Genomic DNA, 16,618 nt, shown 5'->3' on the forward strand with positions numbered 1-16,618 from the left:
AAAAAATTACAGGCAGAAAATATTAATGGATATTCAAAATTATGTAAAACTTGTAAAAATAAAATAAAATTAGGCAACATAAATTTTAGATCCCATATCTTAACACTGAGTACATAACTCACCTCACCCATATCCTTCATATCAAATTTGGAGGACACCCACTTCTTTGTGGCTACAAGTCGCTCCTACTCATTTCCAGCTAATAAATATCATCAATATACAAATACAATTTTCTTATACTTTTTAATGCATACATAATAGTTTTCTTGAAGTATTTCAAAATAATAAGTCATCATAGCCCTACGGAATTCGATATACCATTTTCTTGATGATTGCTTAAGACCATATATGGACTTCTTGAGCTTGCACACTTTGCGTTCAAGGCCATGGCCTACAAGACCTTTAGGTTGCTCCGTATAGATCTCTGTCATCAAGTCACCATTTAGAAAAGTAGTCTTCACATCCATTTGGAAGAGTTATATATCTATATGTGTGACGATTGCTAGGATTAGACGAATCGAGGTTATTCACACCACCGAAGAGAATGTCTCATCATAGTCTACTCTCTCAATTTAGGCCAACCCTTTCACCACGATGTGGACTTTATACTTATCTATAGTTTCATCTTCCTTATTCTTGATTTTCAAGACCCATTTATTTCCAATTAATCTTCTATTAGGCGGCAGATCCATAGGTTCTCAAACTTGATTATGCTCCATAGAACTAAGCCCGTCTTTCATAACAGACATCCATTGATCCACAACATGAGAATTCAAGGCTCTTGGAATGAGCTAGGTTCATCATCATCATATGAAATGCATATGAGACCCTTTATTTCGAAGTGTGTACGAGAAACTTTCTCATGTTGACTCATTTGAAGTTCGACCTACGATTCACTCTCAATAGGTACATTTAGTATAGTCGGTGACTCAATATTGATCATTTGCTCATTCTCATCAAGTGGCTTACTCCCACTATCATTGACAATTATGGAAAAACTCTCAATATTACCCTCAAGAAAAGGAACCACTGTTTGAACATATTTTTCAACACCTTGGGTCCCCGATGCGGAATAAAAGAGAAGTCGGTTAATAAAGCCCTAACATACAATATAAATTTTGACATTCTTAGAAATGCCTCATAATGGGTGAAAATCTTCCTATGCACTTTAAAACACCACCTGCCAAGTTTTGTCGCAATCCAACATGTCTAAGGCAGTGTAGACAAAGAAACAATTTCAAAAAAATCAGCCTATAGTACCCTAAAATGGATCCCATAACTTGAACTCTATTTTTGGTACGTGAAATAGCTGTGAGAACACTACCATTGGATCCGACACTATTTTTGGTACGTGAAATAGCTGTGAGAACACTACCATTGGATCCGACACGGTCGAAAACTCTTAGGGGTCAAATTTTGGCTAAAATAGATGTTCCAAGACAAAGTTATAAGTGAAACATTAAAAAGGGATAAGCCACACGCTATTCCTGTGCGGCCTCTCTGCATGAATCTCCATTAAAGGAGACTGGTTCGCACAATCACGAGAAGCAACTTTGAAGACTTGTATCTCATTCTTTTTGAGTCTGATCGCACTCAAACTTAACGTGCGTGTTCGTTTTGTCAAGACACATGTTTTAATATGTGGCACTCCCTGTGATAATGCCCAAGCAAGGAGAAAAGCTAGAAAGAAGATGAGGATTTAAGACAAATTTTGTAAAAAAATCAGCAGCGACACATCTCCCTCGAGCAGCCATATCACGATGCTCCTACAACAGATCAATGCGAGATCAGTTCCATTACTTGCGTAAGGTCTGAGGATATGTCTAGTCTGAACTTTGCACATGATGAATGGTCAGATTTCACGGGCGAAGCTGATAAAGTTATTACAAATTCTGACCGTCGAAATTCAAGATTCCGGCCAAAAACCCAAGATGACGAAATTTCATTCGGGCACGAAATTGAGCTGCGTTTGTTGCAACGGGATCGTGATGGCATGCTGAATGCAATTCAACAAACAAATTAAAAAAAACATAAGAAACAAGCACACTATCGATCAGAAGTTTTCAAGATTCGTCCAAATTTCAAGTCGCATGATCGTGGCCTAAAAATACTATTCGTGGCTCATAGTTGATATCAAATCAATCTTCATGTCTAGCCCAATGAGAAAGTAACCATCCTTTGGCCAAACAGGCTCCGAAGCAACCCCGAATCATCCATGGAAGATCACGCATTTTCTAGGGCAGCAACAGGGAGTGTTTGTAATTTCATGTATTCGGTGAAGGTAACTTTTTCTCTCCTCCTCTCTTTCCTCTCTTTCTCTCTCCTCCCATCTTCTCCCTCTCTTTCTCTCTCTCTTTCTCTCGCTTCCTCTTTTCTCTCTTTCTCTCTCCTCCTCTTCTCTCTTTCCCTCTCCTACTCTCTTCTCTCTCTCTTTTTCTCTCTTCCTCTCTTCCCTCTCTTTCTCTCTCCTTCTCTCTTCCCTTTCTTTGTCTCTCCTCCTCTCTTCTCTCTCTTTCTCTCTTCCACTTCTTTCTTTCTCTCGTCCCTTTTTGTTCGCTTTGTATTTATTTCTCCATGATCTTTCCTTCCGCTCTTCTCTCCAGTCATTCATGGCGGTGTCTGTCGTCGAGCATGACATACTCTTTCTTCTCTTAATCGCTTGAGACATACACAGTGAGCCAGGCCTTAACCTAAGTGGCTAGTAGGGCCTCTGTACAAGTTCCCCTGTTTCCATGTCGTGCATGGTGATGCTCATCACCGTGCATGACATTTATCTCTTTGTTCTCTGACAAAGACATTGAATCGGGCCCTTTTCCAAAGTGGTAGGTTAGGTCGTGTCTGAGTCCCTTCTGATATGCACGATGATGTCATCACATCGCATCTCTTCTCTTTTCTCTCTATTATGTCTTCCCCTCTGTCATGGATGGCGGAATGTTATCATCGTCCATATTTTCTTCTCTTTTTTCTCTCCTCTATCATGGATGGTGGAACCTCATCACCGTCCATATTTTCTCTCTCCTTTGTCATGAACAGCGGAACCCCACTGTCGTCCATGTTTTCTTCTCCCTTCTTTCTCTTTTGTCATGGACGGCGAAACCTCATCATTGTCCATATTTTCTTCTCCTTTATCTCTCCTCTATCATGAACGGTGGAACCTCATTGTCGTCTGTGGTTTCTCTCTCCACTGTCATGGACAGCAGAACCCCATCGCCGTCCATGTTTTCTTCTCTTTTTTCTTTCCTTTGTCATAGATGACGGAACCTCATCGTCGTCCTTGTTTTCTCTCCCCTCTGTCATAAACGGTGGAACCCCATTGCCATCCATGTTTTATTCTCCTTTCTCTCTCCTCTGTCAGGGATGACGGAACCTCATCTCCCTCCATGTTTTCTCGCTCCTCAATCATGAGCGATGAGATCTCATCACCGTTCATGCTTCCTTTCCATTCTCACTCTCTATCACGGATGGCAGAACCTCATCGTTGTCTATGCTCCTGTCTTTCCTCTCTCTTTTGTCATGGATGGGGGAACCTCATCGTCGTCTATGGATGGCGGAACCTCATCGTCGTTCATGCTTTCCTCCCTTTCTCTCTCCCTTGTCATTGACAGAGGAACTCCATCATCGTTTATATTTCTCTTATGTCGTCTCTCTCTTTCTCTCTCTTCTTTTTTCTTTTCTCCTCTTTCTATTCTTTCTCACTTCTCTTCTTTTCTTCTTTTCTTCTCTCCTCTCTCTTGTCTCCTTTCTTCTATTCCTCTCTTCTTCCTCTCTATGTTCCTTTCTTCTACCCTCCCCTTCTCTTCTCCCTTCTTCTTCTCTCGTCTCTGCTTTTCTATTCCCTTCTTCTCTCTCTTATGTCTTTTCTCTCACTCTCTTCTTTCTGTCTCTCTTCTCTTCACTTCTTCTTTCTCTTTATTTCTTCTCTCTTCTCTCTCCTTCTTTTCTCTTCTCTTCTCTTCTCTTCTCTTTCTCTCTTGCCCTCTCGTTTGACCAAGAGAGGCTAAGTCAAGCATTGTCATGGTAGTCTTGTCGTCGAGCAGTATTGTCACCATGCTTGTCTGAGTTATCGTGCCCGTCTTGCTGCCATGATAGGCTAGCCATCACACCAGGCTGGTCAGTGTTGGTTCTGTTGTCGAGTAGTATTGCCACTGTGTCGGTCTTAGTTACTGTGCCCGTCTTGCTACTACATCAGGTCAATCACTTACTAGTCTAGTTATTGTGTTAGTTTGGCCACTTGGCCAAATTCTTCTCTTCCCCTTTCTTCTATTTTATCTCTTTCTTCTCCTTTCATCACCTCAATCTCTATCCTCTTACTCTTTTCCTCTTTGTTTTGGATGTGCATGGCTATGTGCATTCGCCCAGAGATAAGGTAAGGTCCCTCGGCCCACTTGTCTTGTAAATTAACCATGTGTGTGTGATTGCAGAAACAAGAGAGTACATATCTAAGGAGGTGATTCCAAACTAGTTGTAGGACTAGGGGGCTTTCAGACGTTATCTAAGAGGGTGCTTACTAGCTTGGCCACTCCACTGGTGCCTGACTACCCCTTCGTCAGATTGTCCTTGATTGGCTAGTCTTTCCTTTGTTTTTTTTTTCTGCGCATACATGGCTTCTAGGTTTCTTAACCCATTTATCCAGATAGGAGATTTTCTCATCCTCGCATTCGCGAGCTTCCCCAAGAACAAGTTCCTCGAACTTCTTTCCCAATCTTCCTTTTGAGCAAAGACCCAATGTCTAGCTCCCAGGTCTTAACCTGGATAGGTGTGAGAAGGGACTTAAAGGTCCCTAACTCCCCATCTTCTAGCTCTGGTGGAACCTCCACCAAAGCACTCTGCATAGGTAGCACATCTGCTACCACTCACAGCATGCCTGTAACCTGCAAGTCACTTGCCGATCGTATTGCTGAGGTACGCGAAAAGGCTGCCCTGTCCCTTTCTGCAAAAGGCAACAAAGTTATCATTGCTTTTGTGGGTCGCTGCAACTCCACCACCTCGGATCTCTATGCTTAAGAGCTTAACACATCGAGGCAGACCTCTCGCACACACTCAAAGGCTGGTGGGTTACCCACTCGAGCCACACCTCAGGGCAACCCTTATATTACCTCGAGTCAGTGTCCAGGATCAGGCCTCCTCTGGCCAGGTCCTGTACGTGTTACGTATGTGCATCCCACCACTCGAGGCAACACTGTCGCTACCCCAACCCAAGTACAAGGAAGACGACCTCCTCATCCTCCTTCTCAGCACACACTATCGCACCCTATAATAGGCAGGCTTCCAGTTGTTCTCTTACAAACACCTGCTCACAGCTCTCGGCCTCCTAAGGCCAGATAACCTATTCAAGCCTGAGATGAATCCCAAGTCACCCGTGATCCTTCTTTAAGGGGCGCACACGTGTCACCTTCACATACCGCTCCTTGATCCCCACTCAGGCACCGTCATGAGTTGACCCTTCCTCTGCCTGCCCCTTCTCTTTTGGGCAAGTACCTCCAGCCCTAGTACCATCTTGAGCTAGGACCCATCAGCTTGGTCATGTCGCTGTAGCCCATAAGAGCGCTCGAGGCAAACAACTAGTGGGAGATCAAGTCCTTCAGGTTGCCCTCAGTACCTGGTCCGCACTCATTGCTTCACCTAATGGAAACAACTCTCTCTTATGCAAGAAGAGCCGACTAGCCGCGGTCTCGATCGCAGTTTAGGCATGAGGTCCATCAACACCTCAAAGCTAAACACGACAAAGGGTCTGCAATTCCTGACCAGAGTAGCCACTAAAACAGTCGGGGCACCCAACTCCGATTACCACCCTCTTCATCAGAACCCCTTTTGTAAGGGCCACGATACGATTTAAACTGAACCACTCATGGCAGTGAAGAGAGAGGAGGAAGTCGAGAGAGATAGAAGTGCATGCTCGGCTCTATTGGCGGGAGTTAGTGTCATCTGGGTGACTTTGCCTAATGTTGTCCATGTAGTATAAAAGCCAATGTCACGTGTAAGGGTGAAGAATTGGTAATGCTACATGCGAACAAGCGTATCGTCGCACGCATAAAGCGTAATGATTATCGCTGTGCCCGGAAGGCGTAAGAAGGATTACCATGCCTGAAGGATGCCAACGCCGAGCGTGAAACCAAGTATCATTGCCAGAAGCATTGTCGCGAGCTTATTGCCGTCTAGCGTAGTGCCATGCGCGATTGGTCAAACGTGTAGCCGTCCACGGTGTCAGCGCCACATCATATTTGTCAACATCGTACCGGGTGTGTCAACGTCGTGCCATGCATGTGACGCCAGCCACAATGCTCTACCCCAACCACCTTCGACGTCAGCCACAGTGGATCTCATGTACCCACGCGTCAATAAATCATGCCCCTCCTTGCCCTTAGCACCGTTTTCTCCCTCTCTTTCCCTCTTTCCCATTCTCTAGAGCCTCGTGCTGCTGCCGTTGGGAGGCTACCGACTGGAGCAAGGGGCGACTTACCAGTGAAGATCTAGGAGTAGAGCAGCCGTGGGGAGTAAGGGGCAACCTGCGCAAGAAAGTATGGTCGCGTCGTGATTTTTAAAGAGTCGATTTAGTGTTGTGCCGCCCTTAAGGCTTCTATGAAGTAATGGATTATGAAGGATAGGAAAATGGTAGGTTAAGATGCATAAACATAGAACTCATGGAAAATGAAAATAAGCATTCATCCCCTGCCAATGGGCTTGGACAATCATAAAAGTAATCTCCTTGCTAAACTTGCTAACTTGACTTATAAAATGGTGCACATAATGGTAGTCGCATGTTAATACCATGGAAAAAGGGAATTTTTTTAGCAACAGTGAGGGCTCTTGCTCGGGGCTCTTCACTGGCCAAAACAACACCCAAACGAGTCGAAGCAGACCTTGAAGGAGAGATATACGCACTCACTTCAAGTTTGCTGTATATGCCATATTGAAACATTGTATAGATTGCAAGATACGAGTTAAGATGTTGAAACATGTCGCTGTTTATAGTTGTTGTAAATCCCAGCAACGGTGATTCCTTTTAGGCCTTGTTGTTTGCATGTAACTGCATGAGCATCATCGCGTGCATCTGAGCATCGCCGCGTGCCTCTGAGCATCGCCACGCACGTCTGGGCATCGCCGTTTGAGTAATTGCATGTGGGTATTGCCGCGAGTGCAACGCCGCGTGCAAAGCGTCGCGCACAATGTCACGCGCGTAATGCCTGGTAAGTAGTCCTGTGCACGTAACACTGCCATCTAAATGCCATACGTGATGAATACTAGATGCCACATTATTTATGAATGGCGTTATGCGACTATGCGTTTGTGAAATTTGATAAGTGTCATATTGATGTGATTATTTCATGATGAAAGTTTCATGATAAGTGCCAAAATGTTGTTGATATTATTCATGTGTAAATACTGTGCTACTATCCATGTAATGAATGCTTCTTGTTAACTGCCATACTGTTATGATGAGAACGTGATTCATCTGTTATGAAGCATTGAATTGGCATGAATGAATTAAATGCTCGTGCATGAAAAGAGGCCTTAATGATGACCATTACTTAATGGGACACCCATTGATAGTGGGTATTGTACTATTACATTGATGAGGATGGATGTCCACTACTTATATTGATATTGACCACTACACGGCGGGACACTCACCAGTAGTGGATACTGTTATAATAGTGTGATGGATGGCCACTGCTTATATTGATATTAACCATTACACGGTGGGACACTCACCAATAGTGGATATCGTTATGATATCGCCTGCTATGCAATGGGATACTCATTAGTAGTAAGGAAGGTAATGCCGGCATATCCCCTAACCTGCATAATGATAGGAACAGATTAAGAGAGAGGGCTGAGGGACGCACCTTAGATTCATGAAATGAAATGAAATGATTGATGCCTTGTAAGGTAAGGGCCTATCAAACCACCAATGCACGCTGGGGGACTGTGTGTGTGTGTTGAGGGTATTACGAAGTGGATTCACCCACTTGTCATTACCCTCCCTCCTGGGTGATAGTATAGGTTCTAAGCAATGGGATTGGTATAGCCCGATGGATAGGGCCTCTATTGCGAGAGTAGGGGATTTAGGAAGTGCGTGGGTAATAATTGAATTTATGAATAAGGAATGTTTACGCTTGTTTTGATTGAATGCTTATGATCACATCGATTCAATGATCACTATTGTTCGTACTTGTTGTCTTACCCTGATATTCATATATGCTAATTCACGACTTCATATTGATGGATTGACTATTATCACACATAGATAGAATTCGTATAAATGCATGACACTAGATCTACCTACTTGTATAGCTCATTCCATTATTTCTCCTCTCCTTGTAGATTGATAGCAATAGGTTCAGGGCTTGGAGCTCGTGGTTTGCAGCAGGGAGTTGAAGCTAGAATTCTTGAAGAAGGTGCTTAGGTCTTGTTTGGGTCTGGGCTGTTTGGCCCTGGGTTTTGTTCTGTGTTGACGTATGTAACATTGGGCTTAAATGCCCCGATCTGAATGTAATATTTTGGGAGAACTTTTATATAATGGACTTTTTGGGGTATGGGTTTGTCTATGTTCTTTTGCTAGTTGAGTTATAATTTTAGTTCTTTTCCATGGTTGCTAGATTACAAAAAATAAAGGCGTTGAGTCCACTCCTACTTGAGTGACAAATGTTACATTGGATCACGAACGCGCGCTCAATTGTCCGTTGCCGCATTAGGAACGGTGGTCGGGGGAGGGGTCGTGATACCTTTTACCCTCTTCAGATGACAAAGCCTGAAGAAGAAGTGCGTGAATCTTGCTCTGTGGTCTGTGTCGTAGAAGTTGACCCAACTAGTCAGCAGCCACGGTCCCAAGACCGTCAAGAACCGGTCTTCACACGGTCAGCATATAAGACTCGAGTCCAGTCGGGGCATGCTAAGCCCTTTCTGACTGATATGTCGCACGTGACTTGCCAATCTCGAAAGCCTTCAACCGCATCGAAGGCTGACCACCTTGAGGAAATGGTTCGCGTAATGGTTGTGAAAGAACCTAATGACAACCAGGAAGAACGCATGGACAGGTTCGAACAGATGGTGCAAGCGATGATGCAAAAGATTGATCGCATGGAAAGCATGCGGTCGCCAGTTAATGTATCCCATCATGAGGCTGACTCTCAACACTTAGGTGATGCGGCTCCAAGGCAGCCTCCTCCTCCTGCCTCACAAGACAATTCCATCCCTCACCCCATCTCACAGGCAGACATCGATGCTATGGTAAGCCATAGCCTGAAGAACAGACAAATCCTAGGTATACAGGGTACAACACTTTACCAAAAGTCATACCCCTCCTATATTGATCAGGTTTCGTTTCCCTCGGACTACAAGAAAGGGAAGTTTCCCCTGTTCGATGGTACAACATCCCCGCACCAGCACATCGTGCATTTTCAGGCAGCATGTCGAGTGACAGTAGTTGATGGAAGACTCCTCCTCCATCAGTATGTTCAAACCCTTGGTGGCCCGGCCTTTCAGTGGTATGCTCGGCTTCCTCCAAATTAAGTACATACTTGGGAGGAAATGGAGAAACTGTTCCTCCAATGCTTCTATGAGGTCGAGAGATAAGTCCAAACCATCGAGCTTCTCACCTTGGCCGAGGAATCACACAAACCCATGGATCAATTCACAACAAGATGGAGAGATTTGGTTGCTCCCATCCTAATCCCGTGCTTGAGAAGGAAGTAGTTCAAACCTGTGTGCGAAACAAGTGACCTGAGAATGCTCTACATGTTGAGGCCTCCAATCTGACTTCTGTTCATAGCTGATCTCTAATTCAGTTCGCATACAAAGCCTGTCACGCCACCATGGCGGGTCACAACAACAGTCTACACGCTTGGAAAATAACTAGGGCAATGGTAGCTCTCGGACCAACACCGGGGGCAATCAGCTTAGCCGTCACCATCAGTGATCCAAATATGGATGCCTGCCAAACTTTGGACATCTTCAAAGGAGTAGGCACAACGAAAGCACCTCAGGCAGGTAAACAACAACAGTCATATAACCGGGAACCTCTAGCTGCGAACCTTAATCGAGATGATTATTGGGTCAAGCATAAGAATAATGTTTATCCTTTTGAGAAGGAATGGGTCCCTGCACTACTTCGGTTATTACTGGAGCAGAACATGGTTGAGTTGCAGGAGAGTAAGTTTCCTTATCAGGCCGGACTTGACACACACGCAAGCTACTGTGCTTATCATCGGAGGATACGCCACCCCACAGAGGAATGCTACATGCTCAAGACATAATCGAATCTCTAATCCAAAAGGGTCAGATAAAGCTTGAAGAGCTAAAGAAGGTGTTCGGGGCAACGAAAGCTTCCCACACAGTGACAGTTTAGGAGGAAGACAAAGCGACCAACTTCCTTCGTGCCTTGTTCGTCATGATGCTCCAAGAAGGCCTCATCATATCAAAGCCGACAAGGCAGCCCCGATGCCTTGCTCAGGAAATGATGTTAAAAGTCCCGCACATACTAACCCCTCTTCTTCTTCTTCTTCTTCTTCTTCTTCTCCTTCCTCCTCTACGTCTCCTATAGGTACAACTCGAGAATGTCCAGACTTCAAGGCCCTCGACAGAGAACTCGAAGGAACCAATATAAGAGGATGCACTAAAGGCAGCTGAGAAAGACGCTAGCTCAGGCAGCTAGATTCTTAATAGTTGCTGACGCCTTGGCGGCTCGAGCTAAGTTAGAGCCATCTTCCTCCACAATGAAGCATAAGAGGTCAAAGTTGAAGAAACCCCAGTGGCTTCCTGAGCTCGACTTTGAGTAGAGGCTAAGAGAATCAAGAGGGCAGAGCTTCTAACCTTAGGAAGTCTATCATATGGTGAAAATCTCAAGAGCATCACCTAGCACGGGGTAAATGAGCTTGAGATCAGGGAAAACACTCCAACCTCCACCTCATAGGCTAAGCATCCTGAAGTTTCTTGGTCCACCACTACTCCCTAGCCCAAATACCCCAAACAATTTACCCATCCTCAAGCTCCCTGAGCTCCTTCTTCGCCTAAATACCTCTAGCAATCCACTTATCCTCAAATTCCCTGGGATGCCTCTGGTCCCATATACTCAACCACCTCCTAAACCTGACCGTCAACCTACCACATTACCTAGACTCATGATGGATACATGGGAACATCAAGAATGCCCTCATGAGGCATTGGTTGTCTGTACAATCGTTGAGTCGCAGCCTTCCCAAGAACCTCGGAGTGAATTCTCTCAACCAGATACATTGGCTCTGCTCGAGGTTGATCCTTTCGTCAGCAAGTAAGATGAGGATGCAAGAACCATGTTTCATAGCAAAACCTGACTAGAAGAGGAAATGTCAGGAGTATGGGTATCTTCACTAGATGTTAACGAGAAGTCCTCCAAAGCCAATGATGAAGAGTTACAGGCGGCCCCAGAATAATGGGAAGAAGGTGGTCAAGCCGCAACTGATGGGCTCGAGGAGATAAATCTAAGAGATGAAGCCGATCCCAGGCTCACTTTCATCTTGGCAAATAAGCTTTCAAAAGAGAAAGAGAATTTTACTGCCTTCTTGTGAGCAAAGCAAGACGTCTTTGCCTGGAATTACCATGAGATGCCTGGTTTAGATCCTCAAGTTGCAGTCCACCATCTTGGCATCGATCCATCCGTCAAGCCTGTCAAGTAGAAATCAAGGAGGTTCAGGCTTGACCTCGAAATGCAGATAGATGCTGAAGTGACCAAGCTCAGGAAAGCAGGTTTCATTCACAAAGTCAAGTACCCAAAGTGGCTGAAAAATGTTGTCCCAATCAAGAATAAGAATGGCCAGATTAGGTCTGCATTGACTTCCACGACCTGAATACCGCTTGCCGGAAGAATCACTTCCCGCTGCTATTTACGGAGATGCTCATTGATTCTACAGCTCATTGTCAGATCTTCTCCTTCATGGATGGATACTCTGGGTATAATTAGATATGGATGGCACCAGAAGATGAGGAAGCCACCGCATTCTTGACTCCAAAAGGAGCCTTCTGCTACACAATGAAGCCTTTCGGATTGAAGAATGCCGATGCCACATATCAAAGAGAAATGATGATTATCTTCAAGGATATGATGCATATGTGCCGGCGCCACATATCAAAGAGGTGGAATGTTATGTGGATGACTTGGTGGTGAAATCCGAAGAGCAAGATGGTCATATGTGAGACCTTGAAAAGGTGTTTGAACGATACGCCTTCATCAGCTCAAGATGAACCTTCTAAAATGTGCTTTTGGCTTGCGTTCAGGAAAGTTCTTGGGGTTCATTGTTAAACACCTAGGGCTGGAAGTTGAGCTCGTCAAGATCAAGGCAATCTAGGAAATACCGCCACCAACCACACTGCGAGAGCTGCGATCCCTCCAAGGGCAGCTGGCTTATATCCGCAGGTTCATCTCGAACCTCTTAAGTCATTGTAAGCCTTTTACGCACCTATTGAATAAGGATACCTCATTCATCTAGGATGAAGCATGTCAGGCGGTGCTTGATGGCATCAAGCAATATTTGCTCAACCCTCCAATGCTCTCTACAGAAGTGTTGGGAAGACCTCTTATCCTATATGTGACTGCTCTAGACGAGTCACTTGGGGCATTATTAGCGCAGAATAATGACAAAGGGAAAGAGACTGCATTATACTCTCTTAGCTGCAGGATGCAAGGACTCAAGAAGAATTATCCCCATATCAAGAAGATGTGCTTGACCCTAATCTTCGTAATACAAAAGCTCTGCCACTACTTACTGGGTCATGAAGTAAAATTTATATCAAAAGCAGATCCTATAAAGTTTCTCATGACATGCCCATGGTTGTCGAGATGCCTTGCTAAGTGGGCATTATTGCTGATCAAATTTGACATCACATACGTACTACAAAGGCCATCAAGGGCCAAGCTTTGACTGATTTTCTCGCAGCACATCCTGTACCTGTAGAATCTCCTTTATCAGGTGACCTCCCTAATGAATGAGTATTATGTGCAGAACTTCCTCATGCGTGGAAGATGTACTTCAACAAAGACTTTCAATCAGATCGAGGAGGTGCTGGAGTGGTATTCATAACTCCGGAAGGAGGAGTACTGCCTTTATCCTTCTCTCTCATTGAAGCTGGTTCCCATAGCGAGGCAGAATATCATGGGTTGGAGAGAGCCTTTGATCTAGACTTGAAGCAGCTTAATATATATGACGATTATGAGTTGGTTATTCAGCAGCTTAAAGGGATCTATGATGTAAGAAAAGACACCCTCAAACCTTATCACGATACTGTAAAATCATATATGGCTCGGCTTAATGATGTATCCTTGAGTCATATCTCCAGAAGATTGAACTCGCAAGCTGATGCACTCGCAAAGCTCGGGGCTACAATTTAATTGTCCTCACCAGAACCTACGTCTATTTGGGTGGAAGAGTAGAGACACATTGAATTAAGAACTGAAGTTGACATGGATGATAAGAGAATCCTCTTTCTCGAGTTCCTGCCTTATCCATTCGAGGCACTTCTATCAGCCAAAGAGGTTATTAAATCTGAATAGGAAATAACATGGAGCCAAGGGGCATATGTTCAAAAATAGTAACCGGAGCTCTTCGACCCAATATGTGTAGAAGTCAAGAAGGTGAAAGATTGGAGAGAGCCCATTATTAACTTCATAAATCATGTTAGACTACCTGAAGATCGTGCTGAGCGCAATAATGTGTGTCAGATGTCTACCAAGTACACCCTCCTTGAAGGAGGCTCTCTCAACAATATTCTCCTCAGATGTGTAGACACACAAGAGGCAAATAAGGTGTTGGAAGAAGTACACTCAAGCATCTGTGTATTGCATCAGTCCGGCCCTAAGCTCTATGAATGGATACATAAATTGGGGTACTATTGGCCTTCGATGACTGCCAACTCCTTAAACTATGCCAAGAAGTGCCAGGTGTGCCAAATGCACTCGAACGTCATTCATCAACCTCTAGAGCCCTTAAACCCTACAGTGTCATCAGGCTCCAGAGCCCTCACAATGGGGTATGGACATTGTAGGGCCTATCGACCCTCCTTCGGCAATGGGTCATGTCTTTGTTCTAGCGACAACAAATTATTTCTCCAAGTGGGCTAAAGCAGTCCCTCTCAAGCAAGTTCATGGGACTACGGTGGCCAATTTCTTTCGACATCACATCAGATGCCTGTTTCGAGTGCTTGAATGGATTATATCTGCCAACGACCCTCAGTTCCGAAGTCATCACATTGATCGCTTGGTTAACTAGTTCGGTTTCGAGTGAAAGTACTCAACTATGTACTACCCTCGGCGAACGGTCTAGCTGAGGCTTTCAATAAAACCCTATGCAGTGTTTTAAGGAAGTTAGTATCGAAAATGAAAAGAAATCTTTCAAAGCCTTGTGGGGCGATCGCACTACCACGTGAAATGCCACTGATTCCACTCCTTATTCCTTGGTTTATGGGGGTTTATTCGCACTAGTTTATGGGGGTGAAGCAATCTTGCCTCTTAAAATTCATCTTCCTTCGTTGCGTGCCGCCATACATCAAGGACTCATTGAAGACGAGAGTGTCAAGCTTCGGTATCACGAATTAGATGCACTTGATGAAAAGAGTTTAGAAACTCAACAGAACCTAGAGCTCAACCAAGGGAGAATGAAAAGGGCCTTTGAGAAGTCAGTCAAAGTCTACTTATTCGCCTATGGGGATCTGGTTCTAGCTGTTAAAAGGCCGATCATTATGCATGGGCGACACAAAGGGAAGTTTGAACCTAAATGGGAAAGCCCCTTCATAGTCAAGAAAGTCTCGCCAAATGGGGCCTACATACTGGCTCATCCTGATGGAGAGGAGGCGATGCCCCCCATCAATAGGCGATACCTAAAGAAGTACTATCATTGATATGCTCTCAAAAGACTCAATATTCAACAAAAAAAAAAAAAAAAAGCTAAAAGAGGGGAAGCAAGAATGTTCAAACAAAGTTTAACTCTTTTTATTGCATTAGAAGAAGCTACAAGACAAAAAGCCCATTATTTGGGAGGTTACAAATCTATCATGCAGTATTGCTCTCACATTAGAAGAAAAGAGAGTAGTTGCGTCGAAATGTTGCTCTTGCATTTGAGGAAAAGAAGAAGGTTGACGTCAAGCATCGCTCTTGCATTTGAGGGAAAGAAAGCAGTTGACCCTCAGTGTTGCTCTTGCATCTGAGGAAAAGAGGACGGTTATAGGCCCGCATCAAGACAGTAGAAGGGTGTTAGATCGAGCTTATCATACATACAAAGTAGACCCTTCTGGCAAGGAAATGGCTTATGATGGAGAGCATACACTCTTCACAGTGAGTACCTTACCACAAAACAACATGGGGTTCACAATTGTCCTGAAGGACTTGGCTTTCAAAAGGCCTTACCATTGATCACCACCCTTTGCGCACCCAAATCATCGCCGCACATGGCTCAATGCCATGCGTGATTGTAGCCACGCACTACTCAATGCCAAGTGTGATCATCATCGCATTTGACTTAGCGCCGTGCGTGACCATTGCCGCACATGACTCAGCGCCGTGCACAACAATCGCCACACGCAACTCATCGCTGAGCATGACCACAGTCAGGTATGACTTGCTATCATCCAAGAAAGGATCACCGAGCAAGAGTGGGGGCATGGTTACCGTGTGCAACCTATCACTGCATGTGTTGCCCTGTGACCGATCATCTCCCCAGCGGCTATTCAATTCCCTGCGACCCTTTGGTTGTCGTGACCCTTCAGTTCCGTACGACCCTTTGATTCCCATGACCTTCGGTTGCCTATCCACCTTCCTCGAGACCGTTCGTCTACTGCCAGTGAATGTTAACTCATCAGAAACCCATTGGCAAACCTTTCCCCTTCCTTCAAAATCCTCAAAAATCGTTGGAAGTCTACAACAGCTCCCTGCTACAACTTGGACCCTTTTTTCCCTTCTCTGGTACTCCAAAACCACTGCTGGAACATTAGCTGGCCTCGACAAGCTACCTACTTCCCTCAAACTCTGACAATAGTGTCCTTCACGAAGGTTCCCTGCGTTCCCTTGTCGGTACTCTCTCCTCCCAGCTGGAGCTTCCTCTTCCTTGCCGAAGTTATCACTGGCAGATCCCTTTTCAACCCCCTACGAGTGCTCTGTAGAAGATCCTCCCTGCTCTTTGGACTTCTAGCGACTACTTGTAAGCTCTTTGTTCACATCGGAGTCATCGTCGGGAAGCCTTTCCCTCTCACTGCTGAAACTCCTAAAAATTTAACCTTCGATAAAATAGTGAAAAAAGGGGTTTACCTCCTTATATAGATGAAATTTCCTTGAAGTACCCCTCACAAACTAGGAATGCCAGTCAAGTCCATGAAGGTCAAATAGCAATGGGTCAGATCGGGTCGAGCTCAAACCGGAGGCCCGAACAGAGGTTTATCGCCACGCACACAGCATCAAGAGTCAAATGGACCAGGACTAGGTCGGGCTCAGACCCGAGGTTCGAACAGAGGTTCATCACCACCCACGCAACACTAAGAGTCAAATGGACCAGGGCCAGGTCAGGCTTAGGCCCGAGGCTTAAACATAAGCCACCGCCATCTGTGTAACTTGTGGCTAGCACTGTCTGTGTAACTTGTGACCCCCCGCCGTCTGTGT

Source organism: Amborella trichopoda, chromosome 9 (genome assembly GCF_054954075.1).
Source record: "Amborella trichopoda isolate Santa Cruz 75 chromosome 9, AtrichopodaSantaCruz75HAP2 v2.0, whole genome shotgun sequence".
Lineage (NCBI taxonomy): Eukaryota > Viridiplantae > Streptophyta > Magnoliopsida > Amborellales > Amborellaceae > Amborella > Amborella trichopoda.